This window comes from Dermacentor albipictus, chromosome 5 (assembly GCF_038994185.2).
Source record: "Dermacentor albipictus isolate Rhodes 1998 colony chromosome 5, USDA_Dalb.pri_finalv2, whole genome shotgun sequence".
In the NCBI taxonomy this organism is placed as follows: Eukaryota; Metazoa; Arthropoda; class Arachnida; order Ixodida; family Ixodidae; genus Dermacentor; species Dermacentor albipictus.
Genome location: NC_091825.1, coordinates 102816988 through 102834326, shown reverse-complemented (window position 1 = coordinate 102834326; position 17339 = coordinate 102816988).

The following is a 17339-nucleotide window of genomic DNA, read 5'->3' as shown; positions in this document are numbered from 1 at the left end:
CCGCCCTTCGCCAAAAAACTGAGGTGGGCGCGAAGGGTTGAATTCTGACGTGGCGATGTTGAAGGAAACGTACAATGCCGGTCTCGAGGACGCTAAAGTGAACGCCATTAACTACGGCGCGGGCCGGCTACAGAGGAGCGAGCATAAATTAACAATGTTGTACGTAACACCGAGAGGCGGGGAACTTTGCTTCATGCGGAAAGGGACAAAAGGAACACTTAGCCACGCGTGAGCATTCGACTAAGGATGAAAGTGGCAATGTAGGTATTGTAAGAGAAAAAAAGGTTCATACGCGATGATTTCGTAAAACTGCATAAATTAAGCTACAGAATGCACTTACATTAACGTAGCGTAGCTACCTCATACGCAGAAAACGTTCGTTTGCGTTTGTGTACTAACTGACAAACCGGTCGGGATGCGACTGCTCCCGCAAAGCAGGCCGCTCTTTAAATGTGGCTTTTCCGCATAAAGACTAATGATGCGAAAAAGCCAACTTTAAGGCTATTCCTATGTATTTCTGGGCGGGTGCGTTCATATGCGATATAGTTAAGGCGATGAAGACCTACAGCTACTGAAAATGCGCACTTTTCAGCGTTTCTTCTCACAACAAGGCCATTTACGCATTCCATATTGCATAGCCCTTTCGTCGCTACTATTCTAACGCTCGTCAAAAAAGTGAATGCTCACAAATGTCTGGGACCGCGCAGTTATTTTCTAACCACCGGATCGTTCGGCAACAGTCATCCTTTCTTTTTCTGTTCTTATTGTGACTAAATACTTAGACGGAAAGAGCGCTTTGGAATAGTGACTCGGGAATATATTCGGCAGAGATGTCAACTATGACGACCAATGTTGATTCGGCACGAAGTCGAAGCGTGGCAGTCGACACAATCCTTCTGCCGCGACGGGATTTCCATCCGACCTTTCCATTACGCCGCCGTCGTTATTGTATCGTAAGGCTCCGTTCTCATACTTAGCTTTAACCTCACGAATCAGTTAAGAAAAGCAAACCGTTATTCACCCCCAATGGAGATCAGGCTGAATGCCCCTGCGCTATAACGCGTTTTTTTTTTTCCGTAGACATTGTGTCACAAACGCGCTGTGAACGTTATTTACATTATATTTGCACGCGAACACTCACAAGTGAACTGCACACTACAAGTATACTGAAGGGTGCAAATGAGGAACAAAACTTGGGCAAAAAACAAGCAGGAGTGAAGCCACTCAGAAACGCGATAAAAGGTGGTAACCACGCTACGTACTTAAGCAGCCTTTCCTGGGAAGACAAACCTCGTCGAACGAAGTGGCTCTGCGTGTCTGTCGACCATACGGCTCCTCCATAATGAATACAATCCGACAAACATAAACAAATCATATATTAAACGCTACTGATATGAACTTTCTCACTAGGAAGAACCGGGGATACCATAAGACATGATGGAGCTGCAGCTCTTTGTGTGCGTGCGTGCGTGTGTGTGTGTGTGTGCGTGCGTGCGTTCGTGTGTGTGTGAGCGCGCTTGTGTGTGTGTGGTTCGCTGTAGAATGTCCCAAAAATGAATTGTTTAATGAAAACAGAAAAAAAAAACAGTGACGTGCAGGGTTTGGCGCGCCACGCAGTCTGGCGGCGACTGCGCACGTATTTCGTATAGGCCACAGCAGGCAATACTTTACCGGACGAAGACTATACGTTGCGCAACATCGCAAAGAAGTTATTCTTGGCGAAGTACGCTGTCAGAGACATGTTATTGAGTTCAGAGCCGCGGAGGGATCCCTCAAGACCGCTTATTTTCTTTTACCACCGTTATCGATTGTTGCTTCAGGCTGTTCTGCTATTGGCATCGCTGTTGGGTAACTCTTATCTATTGCGCTGCGACGTGCAGGTTAATGTTACGAGCCGTTCTCCGAAGAGCGGAACGATAGTGTACGTCTTTCAGAGATTTTAGACTTAGCTCCTGCTATTATTTAAGCTGAAAGAAGAGGCGATTTATTTGTATGTATGTATGTATGTATGTATGTATGTATGTATGTATGTATGTATGTATGTATGTATGTATGTATGTATGTATGTATGTATGTATGTATGTATGCATGCATGCATGTATGTATGTATGTATGTATGTATGTATGTATGTATGTATGTATGTATGTATGTATGTATGTATGTATGTATGTATGTGTATGTATGTATGTATGTATGTATGTATGTATGTATGTATGTATGTGTATGTATGTATGTATGTATGTATGTAACGCAAAAATTATGAATTTTTTTTACTCCATTCCTACACTACTCAACTAGAGTTAATGTAGAGCATACGTATATAGAGACCACTCCACCCGGCAAAACACACACGCGCCTGCCGCTGTTCGCAAACGATGAAGCATTTGTGATCGGAAACTCATTCTTCGCCGATCAAGGGATATCAGTTCACGTGCGTTGCCAGTGTAGGGGTTGTAGGACGGGACGTCGGGAAGGAAAACCCAAACTTGGGAGGAATTTATTCTACATTATATACAGGGGACGTGAGCGTCAATTAACAGTCGTGCAGACATTACGGGCCGGCAGCAACTCGGACGCTGCGGCCCGTGGCAAGAAGTTCGAGAGAGGTGAATCAGGGAATCAGGGCATGTCCCAGAATCCTCAGGTCTCTCTGGAAGGCTTCTTATAAGCCCTTCGAGCACTGCAAGTCACGTCATGTTTGACCAATGGGAGAGTCCACTCCGATGACGCCACTTGCAGCCAATGGTAGGCGCCCGTGTCGCGTGGCACACCTGTCGGGGCTCTCTGCGGTCTTGCCACGCAGACTGGCAATCCACTTGTAGGCTGGAGAAGGAGCGGGGGGGCGCTCGTGCACCTGCTTCATTGTCGGATGCCCACCTGCTAATCCCGGCGGCGCAGGAACTTGTTGGCACGTAAACTTGTTGCCTCGGCCGCTTCTCTGGAATGCGCTTTCCTGCTTTTGCATTCCTCAATTAGCTGTGCTGTAATCCGATGTGGTCTGGGGAACTCGAAGTAATCGCAGGAACCAGCTCCATATCTAACAGCTCGTCCTCGCCCCGGTAGTTCTGAATGGCCGGTGAACTCAATTCGCTGGCCATGAGGAACGCTGATAGAAGCTGCAGGGTACTGGGGTCGAGCCTCGTTTGACGAACTTCGGTATCCTTGGCCCTGGAGAACAGACGTCAAACAAACAAAACAACACAGCGCTGCCCCACGTGTAAGCGCAGGCTCTTCGCCCCTGACTCGCCAGGCTATTACTGAGTCTAAATCAACCCTGATCTTTTAGTTCCCCAATTTCGACAACAGTTCCAACCACCCTTCCAAACAGCTATCCATTTCTCCTTGATTGCCGACAAGACCAGAGTACTATTGTTGTTGCAAAACAAAAGGGTCGTTGACGATGCAAACAACAAATGAAAACAGCCGAACATAACTTAAGTGGCCTATCCACACGAACAGCATGTTTCCAATCTATCGCAGTGGCGTACTTATCGAACGTATTGGCGCCACTGAATAATCTGGTCAACCTCACAAGTACGTAATCACAAGCGCACTAGCCTTGTGGTCACTAAACAAAACGCGTACTTGCGTTGAAGGCAAACTTTTCACTTACGCTTACTCACGTTTTTTCCCTGAAGGTCCTACAGGACACGTGACGTAAACGAACAATTAAACTCGCGGGACTTACACACTCCGCAGAACTCTTAAAATGATGCGTCTTCTACTAACTCTTTCCACGCACGTTCACTAAAGAAGTCAGAATACGGCTGCCCTCAACACACACTAGCAACCCAGTCATAAAGTCTGCTTCCTTCCGTCCACACAGGACACGCGCTAATGGAACTAAAAACGCTTCTTCGTGCAAATCACGCACTTACTGAAAACCTACGCGCTTAACCTTGCAAAATTCAAAACGCTTAAAAAAGAAAGAAGGTTAATTAACACACGCGCTTTACCATAGGCCTCTGAACGATAACCTTGACCCTCAGGTTACTCACACACACAAAAAAAAGCCTATCTGCTTATTAATGAGCATCTCGCGAGACTACATGATTACATAAACCTCATCTTTCAAATCTCGGAGCTTGCTCAAACCAAAACATAAACAAAGCTCAAACCTTACACATTGAAAGAAACTCTAGCCTAAAATCGCGAAAACTTTCCGATGCTCAAAATAAAATACAAAACAACACGTTTTCCTACTACGGAAGCTCTCTTGGCCTCTCATTCCAAACGCTTACGTCTGACTCATACTTTGAGTCGTACCCGGGGAGGGCGTGGTCTGAAAGCTACTCTGGCTGCCGAGAGACAACAAAAGGGCTGATTCACTATCAGCTCCCCCAAGACGTTACGGTCTCCTGCCAATTTGCGTCCTCGCGCCCCGCTTTCAACACAAACTCGATTGACCGCGTCGCTACTCCCCACCTGGTCTCGTCCTGCCACATTGCGTTTCTTCGAACTGCACGCTGAGCTATGAAAAGAACTACGGAACGACGAGGAGCTTAACTGCCTCGTGCCCTTTGTCCGCGTCCGTGCAGAACATTCTTCGCGGTCTCCCTTTGACCTGTGGCTCGAACGTTTAGGATGCGTCAACATCGTCAGTGACGACCGCACCTTTCTCCTCGCGCCCTGCCCTTTTGGGTTTCTCGCCATCTTTGGCGGCGCTACATTAATTACCGTCTCTCGGTCTTTACCGCGCTTCTTTTTACGGCGCTTTCTCTTTGCACTCGTTTTCATGTCGCCTCGTGCCTCGTGCTGGCCGGTACACATTTCGTCGGCCCGGATCGGTCTCTTACCCGCACAGTCTGAGTGATTTACATTTAAATCTACTCTCTCTCTGCCTCGACTGGCGGACAGCTCAACCGACTCTGGCACAATGCAGCAGGCTTTACTCGAGTAAGACAACTCGCACTCTTGCGAACTGCCCTCTACTACATTGCCCAGCGCACGCTGTGAATCGGCACACAGCCCGTCGGTATCGATCGCTGTCTCACGCGCACAGTCCGAATGATTAACTGAATCATCCCTATCTAGGCTATCTAGACTGGCGGAGAGCCGCACCGATCCCTGAACAATGCAGTTGTATTCTCTTGAGCTACGCAGCTCACAATCCTGAGAATTACCCTCAACTGCATCGCTCAGCTCGCACTTCACTTCTGCACGCACATCTGGCTCTACATGGGTGCTCGCTTCTGTCTGGTCAGCAGTACCCCTTTCTTCGCTAGCAACCTCGCTAACATTACCAGCGACGCACACACGCGGTAACTGTGCCAATTTGTTCGCAGCTGGCCTAGCTGTCTCCACAGTCATCTGTTGGCACAGCACCTCGTCGCTCTCCTTGCGGCCTTTAACGGCCTCTGTTGCCACTAAGGCATCGTTAGCAGCTAGCCTTTTCCCTTCACTTATTAATCGGCAGTCAATCTCACAGGCACTATTCTTTTCGTCGGCTTCTGGCGAAAATCCGCTAGACACTTGCTCTGTACTTCCTACATAATTCTCAGACAGCCGTTGTCTCTGTGCCAATAACTGATCACAATACTGTATCTCTTTGATCAGTGCTGCCTTCTCTCTCTCATACTTTTGCTCTCGCTCACGTTCGCGTTCATTCTCACGTCCGTGACGCTCACACCTAAGAGTAAGTTCTTGAAGCTCCTGCTTCCGTTCATTCTCGCGTTCTTCACGCTGACGCTCACTCCTAAGCTCACGACGCTCTCGCAAACGTACACGACGCTCCCGCTCCCGTGGCTCCTGTATCACTTCCCAAGCAAGCTCAATGCTTTTCTCATCATTGCCACTATCTTGAATCGCCTTTATGATAGCTGGCGTTTTCATCCGTTCGTCCGCCTCAACTCCCAAATCGTCGCACACCAACAACAAGTCTAGCCTCGTCAACCTTCTAAGATCCATGGCAGCTGCCCCGACAGGTGGTTAAAACTGTTTTCCTTAATTAATTTGTGCAAACACACAATGCATCAAACTCCCGATCCCCAGAACTATCAAAATTGAACACACAACCTTTGAGTCTGGCGAATCATAAGGAAAAAAACCACGCGCTCACTTACGGTTACAGCACCCTGCCATCCGGTTCATTCGTCCGCTGTTCCCGGTTCCTTCCGGACTCCCTGGGTCGAAGGCTCGCTCCTTCTTCGATACTCCCAGTCTCTTCGGACCTTTTCCGACGAAGGCTCTCTCTTCTTCGTTCTTCCCGGTTCCTTATGATCTTTCTCGACGAAGGTTGATCCGTAGCGCTGCCACCAGCTGATGCATTCGGAGGCGATCCTACCGCTGCCAACCAGATGTAGGGGTTGTAGGACGGGACTTCGGGATGAAAACCCAAAAAACTTGGGAGGATTTATTTACATATTATATACAAGGAGGCGTGAGCGTCAATTAACAGTCGTGCAGACATTACGGGCCGGCAGCAACTCGGACGCTGCGGCCCGTGGCAAGAAGTTCGAGAGAGGTGAATCAGGGAATCAGGGCATGTCCCAGAATCCTCAGGTCTCTCTGGAAGGCTTCTTATAAGCCCTTCGAGCACTGCAAGTCACGTCATGTTTGACCAATGGGAGAGTCCACTCCGATGACGCCACTTGCAGCCAATGGTAGGCGCCCGTGTCGCGTGGCACACCTGTCGGGGCTCTCTGCGGTCTTGCCACGCAGACTGGCAATCCACTTGTAGGCTGGAGAAGGAGCGGGGGGGCGCTCGTGCACCTGCTTCATTGTCGGATGCCCACCTGCTAATCCCGGCGGCGCAGGAACTTGTTGGCACGTAAACTTGTTGCCTCGGCCGCTTCTCTGGAATGCGCTTTCCTGCTTTTGCATTCCTCAATTAGCTGTGCTGTAATCCGATGTGGTCTGGGGAACTCGAAGTAATCGCAGGAACCAGCTCCATATCTAACACCAGGTACACGGGACGCGTTTCCTCAGTGGCAAGACACATTTTTGTTTCTTTGCTCGTTTGTCTGTCTGTCTGGTTTAAAAGGAAGCTTCAGCTCGGGGAGCTCCCGTCTACGAGCTCCTCTGCGAATTTAGACTCAGTCGTATTTATAAATTAAATGTGAGTACGAATGATGACCCCATAGTGCAATTAGCAAAGCTTAGAGAGAATATAACTATGTATAACACTCGCCGTCCTGAACATTAGCATATCAGTTGTTGCCGCACTAATTATGGGGAAAAAAGCTCCAGTTCACATTACCCGCACTGCTAAATGAGCCTATCAGTAATGATGATCAGTAATGTGGAAAGTTGGGCGAGTAGGCGACTAATCATCATGCCGTGTGGGTGAAAAAGCGCACTGAACAGGAAAAAGCGGAGAGTGTCGTGTTCCCTTGTGTTCTTTCCGCTTTGTTCTGTTCAGTTCCATGCTTCACCCTGTTGTGCCATTACCACAAGCCCGGATTCCGAATCTGCAAGATGCGGAATTTATCCTGCGAGCGCCCTAATTCTCCCTTGACAAGCCATGATGCTGAGCCGTCAGGCAGCGGTGTCCTGCGGAAAAGCATCGGCGGGCAACATGTCCGAACGTGTCACCAAGTGCCAGACAGCCCGGCGCCGCACCTCCTTTTGCCTGGAGGTCACCGCGCGCGCGAACTTCGAACCGGGTGGCCAGCGCGGTCGCTGGTTGGACCTCTCGGACGACCGTCGAGTGCTGGCTTTGTATTGGGCCGTTTGAGTGACAATGGTTTCTCGGGGATTATAAGGCCGCGACGAGCCGCCTGGAAAACCGGATCCGCCGACCCACCGGGAGCAGAGTGCCGCTCTCGACTGGAGTGAGATGTTTTCGCCGGACGTCGCCGTGCGGGGACAGTCGCGTTTGCTGTGAGCTCTCGGCCCCAGTGCCGACCCGTTCATGTCCTGTATAATGACCTGTATATAGTGTATAAAGTCCCTTTTGTTATTATCACCGACGCCTGACTCGGAGTCTTCGCTAGCAACGCTCTGTCACGAAACGGGTGACGAGCGCTACGGGACCACAAAGTCGTAATAGTGGTGCAGCGGTGCAAAGTCGTAACAGTCACCCACACGGTATGGTGTGTAATGATGACATAGATCTGCCCTTTCGTTTTTTGAAGAACTTGAAGACATATTCATGCAAAAATAGATTCGGAGTAGCCACTTTACTCGATTTTGCATGTAAAAAATTGTGCTTTGTCTACATAGATTACCATTACATGCGCTCTAATTTCTTGATTTTTTGTTGTTGTTGCTTACATCTGTATACACTGTTCATTATTCTTATTTATAGTAAGAATACTCATGAATGCTGCACTGAAGCAGTGCTTGTATTTATCTCTATTTATGTAACTGACTGTCCCGAACTGCCAATTATGGATGTGACCACCCCGTCAAGCTGCTTAGTTTAGCAGATTTTACACGTTGCTCGTTCCTTTGTAATGAATAAAAAGTCGATTTGATTAGATGCGCGGGAACTGAGAAATCGTTTTTCTCTGCAATCGCTGCACTGATTTTGACAAGGTTTGTTGCATTTAAAAGTAAAAAAAGTTATGATCTAGTGAGCGGATCTTAATAAATTGGCGGGCAACATATTTAGAAAAATTATTGAAAATTGCAAGATTTCAATAAAATGAGCGATCAAGTTTACAACTGTGTAACTCAGCAAGAAAATAGTGTCACAGTTATGTAAACTGCAACTTATAATAAAGCTAAAGCTGACAATACATTATAAACCGCTCTGAAATACAACACGAATTTGTTAGTAGGAGTTTTACAAGGCCCTCGCAGACATTCTAACAATTTTACGCAGGCAGTAAACTCTGTCATCAAATTGGCTCGCTTTAGATACTCTAACGGATGCAGTTTACAGAGCTACGGTTTTGTAAGCCTCGTGCTTCAATTTTTCTGAAACTTACTCATTTTCGAAAATTCTTGGCACAAATCGTAGGCCCTATATTTAGAATTCTGCTTGGTAAAGCCACTAGAATACAATTTCTTTCTCTCAAGTTCAACAGATTTCATTAAGATCGGTCTAGTGCTTGTCTCATAAAAGTACTACGTTTTACATGCATTTGAATAGGCGGTATTGGAGCTGGCATCGAGCCACCTTTGCTACCGATCGTTGACCAGACACTAGCAGATCGTTATGAAAGAGTGCGAACCTAGCTTAGCATCATGTATAATGAGCACTAAAAGCAGACAGACGACAAAGAAAAGGGGGCGGGCACGGGACGTATACACTAAATGGGCCCTTAGCAAGCCCTTTTAAGTCATACTATAGCTTGACAAAATGTTCATTGATCTCTTTATTATGTTTTATTATCATTTATTATGTTTTAGTTTTCTTGCGATATTTGAGGTTGACGAAAGGATAGTTGACCTGGCGCCGGTAGAGAATGCTGTCCATTCGTTAACGTCCGTTATAAAACGTTTTTTTTTTCTTTATAGTAGCCGGTATCGCAATGATGTAGTTAAATGGCATCCCTATGCACGGCTAATAAGCTGCACCAGCAGCTGTGGTATTGATATAAATGCCTCAATTCATCAGCATGCTACGTTCTTAAAGGCTTGCGACTCTTGTACGACAGCTTCCGGCGCTTTCGCATTGTCACATTAATTGTCAACGATTCGTGTTCACCTCTGGCTATCAAGAGTTCAAGCATTCCGTCGCCTCTTACCCCAGCGAAAGTTCCAATAGATATCTGTATTAGTCTAAAAAGGCGTAGATAATGTATAAGATATTTTTTAGTCTAACAGGAGTTTACATAAGTCTTTATAGTACAATAGCTGATTAATTCTAGCCCGTTAAGAATTTACACTGGGTACTTATCTTCTGCATATAACTTTTATTAGGTGCACATTTCGAAGTTATTTGTATTCGTTCATATACAGTGCGATAAGTGTGACAGTGCCTGATGATAGATTAACAGGAGTACGTCTTAAATTTGCCGTCAATGTATTAGAATTAATTAGATAAAGCTTTCTGTCCTAGCAAGTTGTAAAAACACCAATGCAGCAAATCTAGTATGCTATTGTCTATCAAAATAATTTCTATTAGATTCCAAATATAGATATTGGTTGTCAACTTGGTTCTCCACATAAGAATTTATTCGACCAATAAGCTATAGAGTTGTCAATAACCTTCTATAAACTGCTAGTCGCTTTTTTTTTAAATTTCGGTTATAGGCTCGGGACTTTGGCTGCCCTAACTATCACCTACTATTTACTTTAATTTAAAGGCAATCGCGATTTTTTCACGCGGCATTGCGTCTTACCGCGCCGCAGCAGTTAGTGCAATAACACAGCGTGACAGTAGCTCGTTTCGCTCCATTGTCTTTCGCCGCCCAAAAACGCGATCTACAATCACGGGCAAGACGGTCGCTGTTTTCTAAATTCTGCTACCCTTCGATCGACTGACCAAAAATATGCGCGAATCGCGTCGCAATGTCCCAGTTCGAGCTTTCACAATGCCACGCGCATTTCGAGTTCAGCATTTAAAAAAGAAAGAAAGAAAGAAAGAAAGAAAGAAAGAAAGAAAGAAAGAAAGAAAGAAAGAAAGAAAGAAAGAAAGAAAGAAAGAAAGAAAGAAAGAAAGAAAGAAAGAAAGAAAACGGCAATATTGAATCGCCACACCGCGGTGGAATGAGTTGTGTAACAGTAAAATGCATTTTCTTAATTCCGATTTCAATGCGAACAGCTTTATTCGACTCTTTCGCTCGCTTTCGTGGTTGGCGGTCGGAATTTCACCGTCGATGAAAAAACGCCGATGCAAAGTGTCACGTGCTCCTACTACACAACCAAGTTGCACGGCGCATAGCTCTTTGTGGTAAAGAAACTACATAAACAAGGATAAAGTTCCTCAGAAAGGCTGGCCAACGTTTCGGTAGTTGGACCTATCTTTGACCTATCTTGGCCTTTGACAAATATAGGTCCACCTATCGAAACGTTGGCCAGCTTTTCTGAGGCACTTTATCCATGTTTATGTAACCGCTACACCGCAATGTGCTGCTCCATCTGTCGGCCCCCTGCTTGATTTTGAATAGCTCTTTCGAGACACACACGCGTGCTATCAGGTCTGAGATTAGCGGCGTGACGTTTGAAGGATGTATAGGTGCTGCTGTGGAGCGCTCAGCAAGGACAGCAGTCCTTTCCCAGCGCCTGCCCTCTCTCCGGCGAGAGAGGAGGATGGCAGTCGCACGCCGGCGTTCGCGCCGCTGGAGGCGATACAGGCAATACAGATATAACGAACCGCCTGAGTATTGTTGCGGCTCAGGGTGATCCTCCCTGCCTTCTTCTTATCTCTTTCCCTCCTCAGGGTGATCCTGGTTAACCTCCCTGCCTTCTTCTTATCTCTTTCCCTCCTCAGGGTGATCCTACCGCTTGCCACTGGTTTGTTGTGCCCCTCTGGGCGATCCCTCCGTTAGCAACCAGCTTGTTGCATTTGAAGGCGATCCCACTGCAAGCGACCTGTCTCTCGAAGCTCCACCGACATTCCTTATTGGGTAGCGTGGCGTTGTCGGCGAGCTGCAGGCTTCCGGTAGAGCATGGCGACCGAGCAAGGGCGAGACGACGTTTTGCTAGTGCGAAACTTGCACTGTTTTATTCCATAGTAGTTGAAAGAAAATAAGAAGAGAATGAAGTAACAAGTATGAAGTACATGGCATGAAGTCTATATCGTATCGTATATCACAAGTACATTTCGGAGCCCCTTAAATAGGCTCATTTACAATTGTATGGGCGGGATCTTGCTTGCGTCGATGACACGTGACAGGCACAGAGAGAAGGCCCCTTCCTTGTTGAAAGGGGAAGGGGAGGTTGTCGCACCCGCGGTGCCCCTCCCTGTTGAAAGGGGAAGGGGGGTCGTCGCCCCCACGGTGCACCTCCCTGTTGAAAGGGGAAGGGGAGGTCGTCGCACCCACGGTGCACCTCCCTGTTGAAACGGGAAGGGGATGACGTATGGCCCATGGCGTCAGGCCATACCTAACAGTATATGTAAAGCCACCTATGCTACCGCTACCGATGTGCTGGTTAACGGCTCTGCTATCTACGGAATTGCGCAATGAAACAACAAACGCCAGTTAAATATCCCCACCGTAACAAATAAACGCCATCAAGCGCATCGCACTTTAAATGAAGCGAATAACTTTCTAGAGGCGTTCGGCCATTCACTTACGTTGATAGTCATTGTTGATGGTTTCTCCACAACTTTTATTATTTTTACCAGAGCTTGGGCTGGAGGGGGGGGGGGCGATGCTACGTGTGTGTTTTTTTTTTGCGCAGTATTCAGTTACCAAAGTTTCGTGGGATGGGGCGGGGCTAAGTTGTTTACTGGTCTCACGTGATCGAAGAAATTGTTGCCTCACAAACGAAAAGAAAAAAAAAAGTGCCTGTTCTTTAAAAAGAAAAACATTTGACTGTTCGGGAATAACTCTTGCTCTCCCGTTTTCGCAAGCGTCGAGGTTAACTATTGCACAATATATTTTGGATTTTACACTTATTTTGAAGCCACGAGGTCTTTTAACGTGCACTGTGGGCAAAAGAGCATTCCTCCACTCACCTGCACCGGACGACAGCTGCTGCATGCAGTCGGGAGTCAAACTCGGGAAACTTCGCTCAGCAGCAAAAGCAACACAGCCATTGTGTCCCTTCGACGGACTGTATTATTTATTTATTTATTTATTTATTTATTTATTTATTTAGATTTGAGTCATGAAACACAAAATGCGGTGTCTCCGTCGCTAAAGGCGACGCCACTGGTCATCTGAACGAGCCCTCGGGGCCGCCGCACGTGCGGCACTATAACTACACTGTCATTTCCCTGCATAGTATATATGAAAAGAAAACATGTACCTTGTGCATAATTTACAACGAAATGTTCAAGTGACGCGAAAAAGAAGAAAAAAAGAGAACTGATAAATCAAAGCCAGTGAAGCTGTATCAGCGGGTTCCCACACCCGCTGATACATCTTCCCACACCCGCGATACACCGCTGTTATCAGCGGGTTCCAAATTAATTCGGACTTCCACACTACGGCGTGCCTCACAATCACATCGTGGTTTTGGCACATAAAACGCCAGAATTCAATTCAATTCTAGAAAGGGGAGGCGGTAAAGCGCGACGCGAGACAGAAACATTACGAATTAATGGCTAAAAAGCCGCGCAATGAAGTTGTCTATTTGAGCGAAATATGGTGCAAAGTAACCTTAATTTTATAAAATTGATAATTACATTTCAAAGCAAGAACTCAAGACTTCGATGCAAGTTGCGTTGCTGGCTTGATACAGAGCACGCCAGCGCACAGCGGCCTTCAGCGTCGAACGAAAACGGCTGCGAAATTCACCGGGCCCCCTAACAGCTTAGCTGTAAAATAAGCTTGGGTATAAGTAAAACCTCGTTATAACGACGTCGAAGAAGGAGCCAGAATTACTTCGCTATATCCATTACTTCGTTATATTCGTTACCGCATGTGCTGCACTATGAATCGATATGGGGATTTCACGGGGAATTTCACTTCGTTAAATCCATTATTTTGTTACAAACCGTTTCGTTCGAGGTTTGACTCTATTGGTAAATTCCGCCTCTACAATGCAAAAAAAAAATGTTCTCATATCATGAGAAGAGGCTTGACAAACCACGAAAGACACAAAAACAAATGGATGGTGACGCCTCCTTGAAGTTCCTGCACCTGCTCACCATGACGTCACGGTTTTTGACGGCGCCTGTTCGAGCACATTTAAGTTTCTATCGGTAAGTATAGACGACATTGTAATCTACAGGAGCCAAGGGCTGAACTTGGCAAGCTTCAAGAGTATCCACTGAGCCCTAAATGGCCTAATGGCGAAATCTCTGATGCCATAGTGACGTATCAGCACTGGAGTTTCGGCGCCAAATTAAAACAAAAGAAATGGAGCTTTGCCCTTCCTTTCCGGCACCAATAATCATCCTGTTACTGTGAAATTAACAAAAATATAGTTTTTAAGAAAGGGATTTGCACTTTTGAACTGATGTAGTGTTTGTTTTTAGTTTATATAAGCACAAGATGTTGTATATTTTACAGATTATGCAGAAATGGGCACAGAAGCAACAATACCAACAAGCATGTACATGGACACAATCGAAGATTAATAGAGGACTGACGCTTAAATTTAATGTGATGTTTACAATCGGGATGAATGAGGTCTGATGGAAACAGTCAACAAGGAAGGAATTCATTTATTAGAAACAATACCACGTGTACTAGGCAACACTTCGGGCACAACATCAAGAAGCCAACCGAGTTCCTACCAGAGTGCCATAATGGCGTCATCATTTTGTGCTGGGGCTGTGGTCACTGGATCAGTGCTTAATAGCTGAAGGTCATGATGGTAGAAACAGTTGCTTATGGTGCCCAGTGAGGCATCACACCAGGCACGGTTGAGCACTACAAGCTCCGCCCACAAAACCACAGTGCACCTACCCTCCGTGCCTCCGCTCTCTGAAAAATAGTTCCCGGCGGACACAGAGGTAGGAAGAAGGCTGAGAGAGCATGACGCCATGCACCTACCTTAGGCAAGCCAACCTCCTCCCTCACTGCCCCTCCTTTCCTTAGGGGCCCATCTGCCATCAACTCTTGGGAAATAGGCCCTCAGTGGTTGTATAACTTTTCAAGGCACAGTTTTGTTCCTGGTCACGATTTGGCCCTTGCTACTCGCTTTGCTGTACAGGCTACGCGCGCTCGACGGATATAAATTACCGCTTGTCTATCGCGTAGTAAGAACTTATTTTCCATCAGCTTTTCTTGGATATTTCTTTTATAACTAGACTTCAATATTACCACGTGACGCCCCCTTCTAGTCATTTTCCCATCCTCCATTCTGATGAACGTTGATACACAGTCGACTCCCATTAATTCGACCCTTGCGGGACTATAAGATTTGGTCGAATTAACACACCTTGGCAAAATTAACGAATTCTTGTCTTTTTCATTGCTGTAAGTACTCTGTCATCATTAGACAGCTTTAGTTTAGCCTACGCTATACCACTGCGTACGCTATAATATAGCGGGTCTGTTTGTACTGTATACTTACGTACTTTGTGAATTTTCTATGTGTTATCTGTGTGTGCAAGGCTGCATCTCATCGTCCTCCCAAGGAGGGTACTGGAACTGCAGATCTGGACTGCAATAACTCATATTCAGTGTTCATGTGCGTTTTTTTTTTTAATGGAGAAGCCAGAGATCATATTCTATTGTGTAAAGATGTATCACTAATCATGTCTGTTACAGTACTGACATGGGTTCTTTGACTCGTGACTTTTGTTGCGAGGAGAGCGAGTAGATCATTCTTTCCTTTCAAGGGAGAGGAGATGTGGTATCCGTAACTTCTGGTTTCGGTTGTGGGTCTTTACATCAGGGCGCCACTCAGCGCCAAACGCTGTAAGTGCCTCCTGTAAGTTGCCTCCTCAGAAATAAAGATTCATTCTTTGTCTGGTCCCCAACTGGAGCAGTCCGGCTCTTTTCTTGCGGCGCTGCAGGCCCCGGCCGTTTAGGCCTCATGCCGTAACCCTTCCGTCCGGCCACCCCGTCGGAGCTACAACAGTTACTGTGCATGCGCAGAACGCTAAACGACCCATAGCGTATAGCGTACGCATGCTATTTCTCAGATTTAGCGTTAGCATCTTTGCATGGTTTGTGCAGTTTGCGGGAAACATGGCGGCGGTCCTGGCTGCCCGCTTTGAATTGAATATGGCGTTGCTTTTGTAAAATTCACTCCGTTCGTAGCAAATGACTGTGTAAACGACTTTCGCTTAGTCTCAGACCACTTTGACGACAGAGTATTACGGAAAACCTTGAGGACCTTTAAAGATCGCTTCTCGTTCAAACGAGTCGAAGCCTAACAAAAGAAACGTTCGAGATGTCAACGTCACCTATTGCTCCAGTCGGGAGATAGCCCCCAACGACGGCATATGGCCTCTGAGATCCGAAGATATCGCAGGACGCCTAAAGCTGTAACAAACGTGCGCTGCTTAGCACACGCTATAGTTGCGTATGCTATAGTATAACTGTCTACTGACAGACTACTTCAATACAACCCTAGAGGTCCTTGTCGGTTAGTCACCCACAGATCTCAACACTGTCTTGCATTTTTAAAGCTTTTAGTGACTGCTACATTTATGAAGGGGCACCGATGAGGGATAAGCCGAAGTGGCATTCTTTCACGTTCGAACTAAATGAGATTTCTTCCATAGCATTTCCATAGCAATTCCTGACGATTGCTTGTCGGGACATTTTAGCGCAACAAGTCTAATTAACCAAGGTCGAACTAGCAGGGTTGCTATATCGAAACAATTTGGCCTCCCCTATATGTCACCAAAATAAGCTGACCTATTTGACTGGCGCATTTTTACAATTTCTCTAAGTTGGACAGTGGCATATCTGCCACTGCATTCTTATTAACTGTGCTTCTCTGCACATCTACTAGGTGTCCCAGCTAACGTGCAGCAAGTTTTTCTCCCTTTAAAGCGAAGTCTTCTGTGCAGGTTAAAGTAAATGCATGTTGATATCAGTCCCCTGAGGTAGGAAGGCTCTGGTATTTTTGTGCATTCTTATTGATATAACAATGAGCAATGATTAATTTTCAATTATTAGCTTCATGGTCACAATGTCACTGCAAAGTTTGCAGAGCACACACGAAAACATATCAACTTCAATTGTCCATCATGCATTTGCACAGTTCTCCTTTCCACCGCTAACACGGCACAGTGGCTATCCTTTAAATGAGGAAAGAAATTTGGCTCCACAAAAGGCATGGCATCACTAACAATTGAAAGTGATGTTTCAAATGTGCTCCATGAAACATGGTGTTTGCATTCTGGCCATAAATATGATTAAGGGGTTGGATAATATACACTACTAATTAATAAGGACACAAAAAATACTGGTGGCTTCTTTGGGAGGCTGCTAAAATACAGTTGGTTTAATCTGCACGGAAAGTTTCGATTTCCTTAGCCCTTTCCATGCCTTGGAAAAGCAGGGTGATCAAAGGGTTTCTGCTAGAAATAACCAAGGACGAGCTCAGCTCTCCAATAACACTGCATTTTCTAGCAATACCATGGATGAGCCCAGCTTTGTCTTAGTGCTTAGTCAAGCTTTTGATAAATGGCAGCACATAATCCACGGTACAGCACAGCAGAAGCGAATTTATTCTTTCTGAGGAGGTGCGCAATTGGGATTTTCAAAAATAATTTTGCCATTTTTGGTAAGAATTTAGGATAGTAGCACGGCACAAAAGGGGTTCAAAACTTCATTCATGTTAGCCGGGTCACTCTATGAAGCCAATGGACAATGAGCCAAGGAAACAGAAATTAGGATTAATTAATATAATTATTTTATACAATTTAATA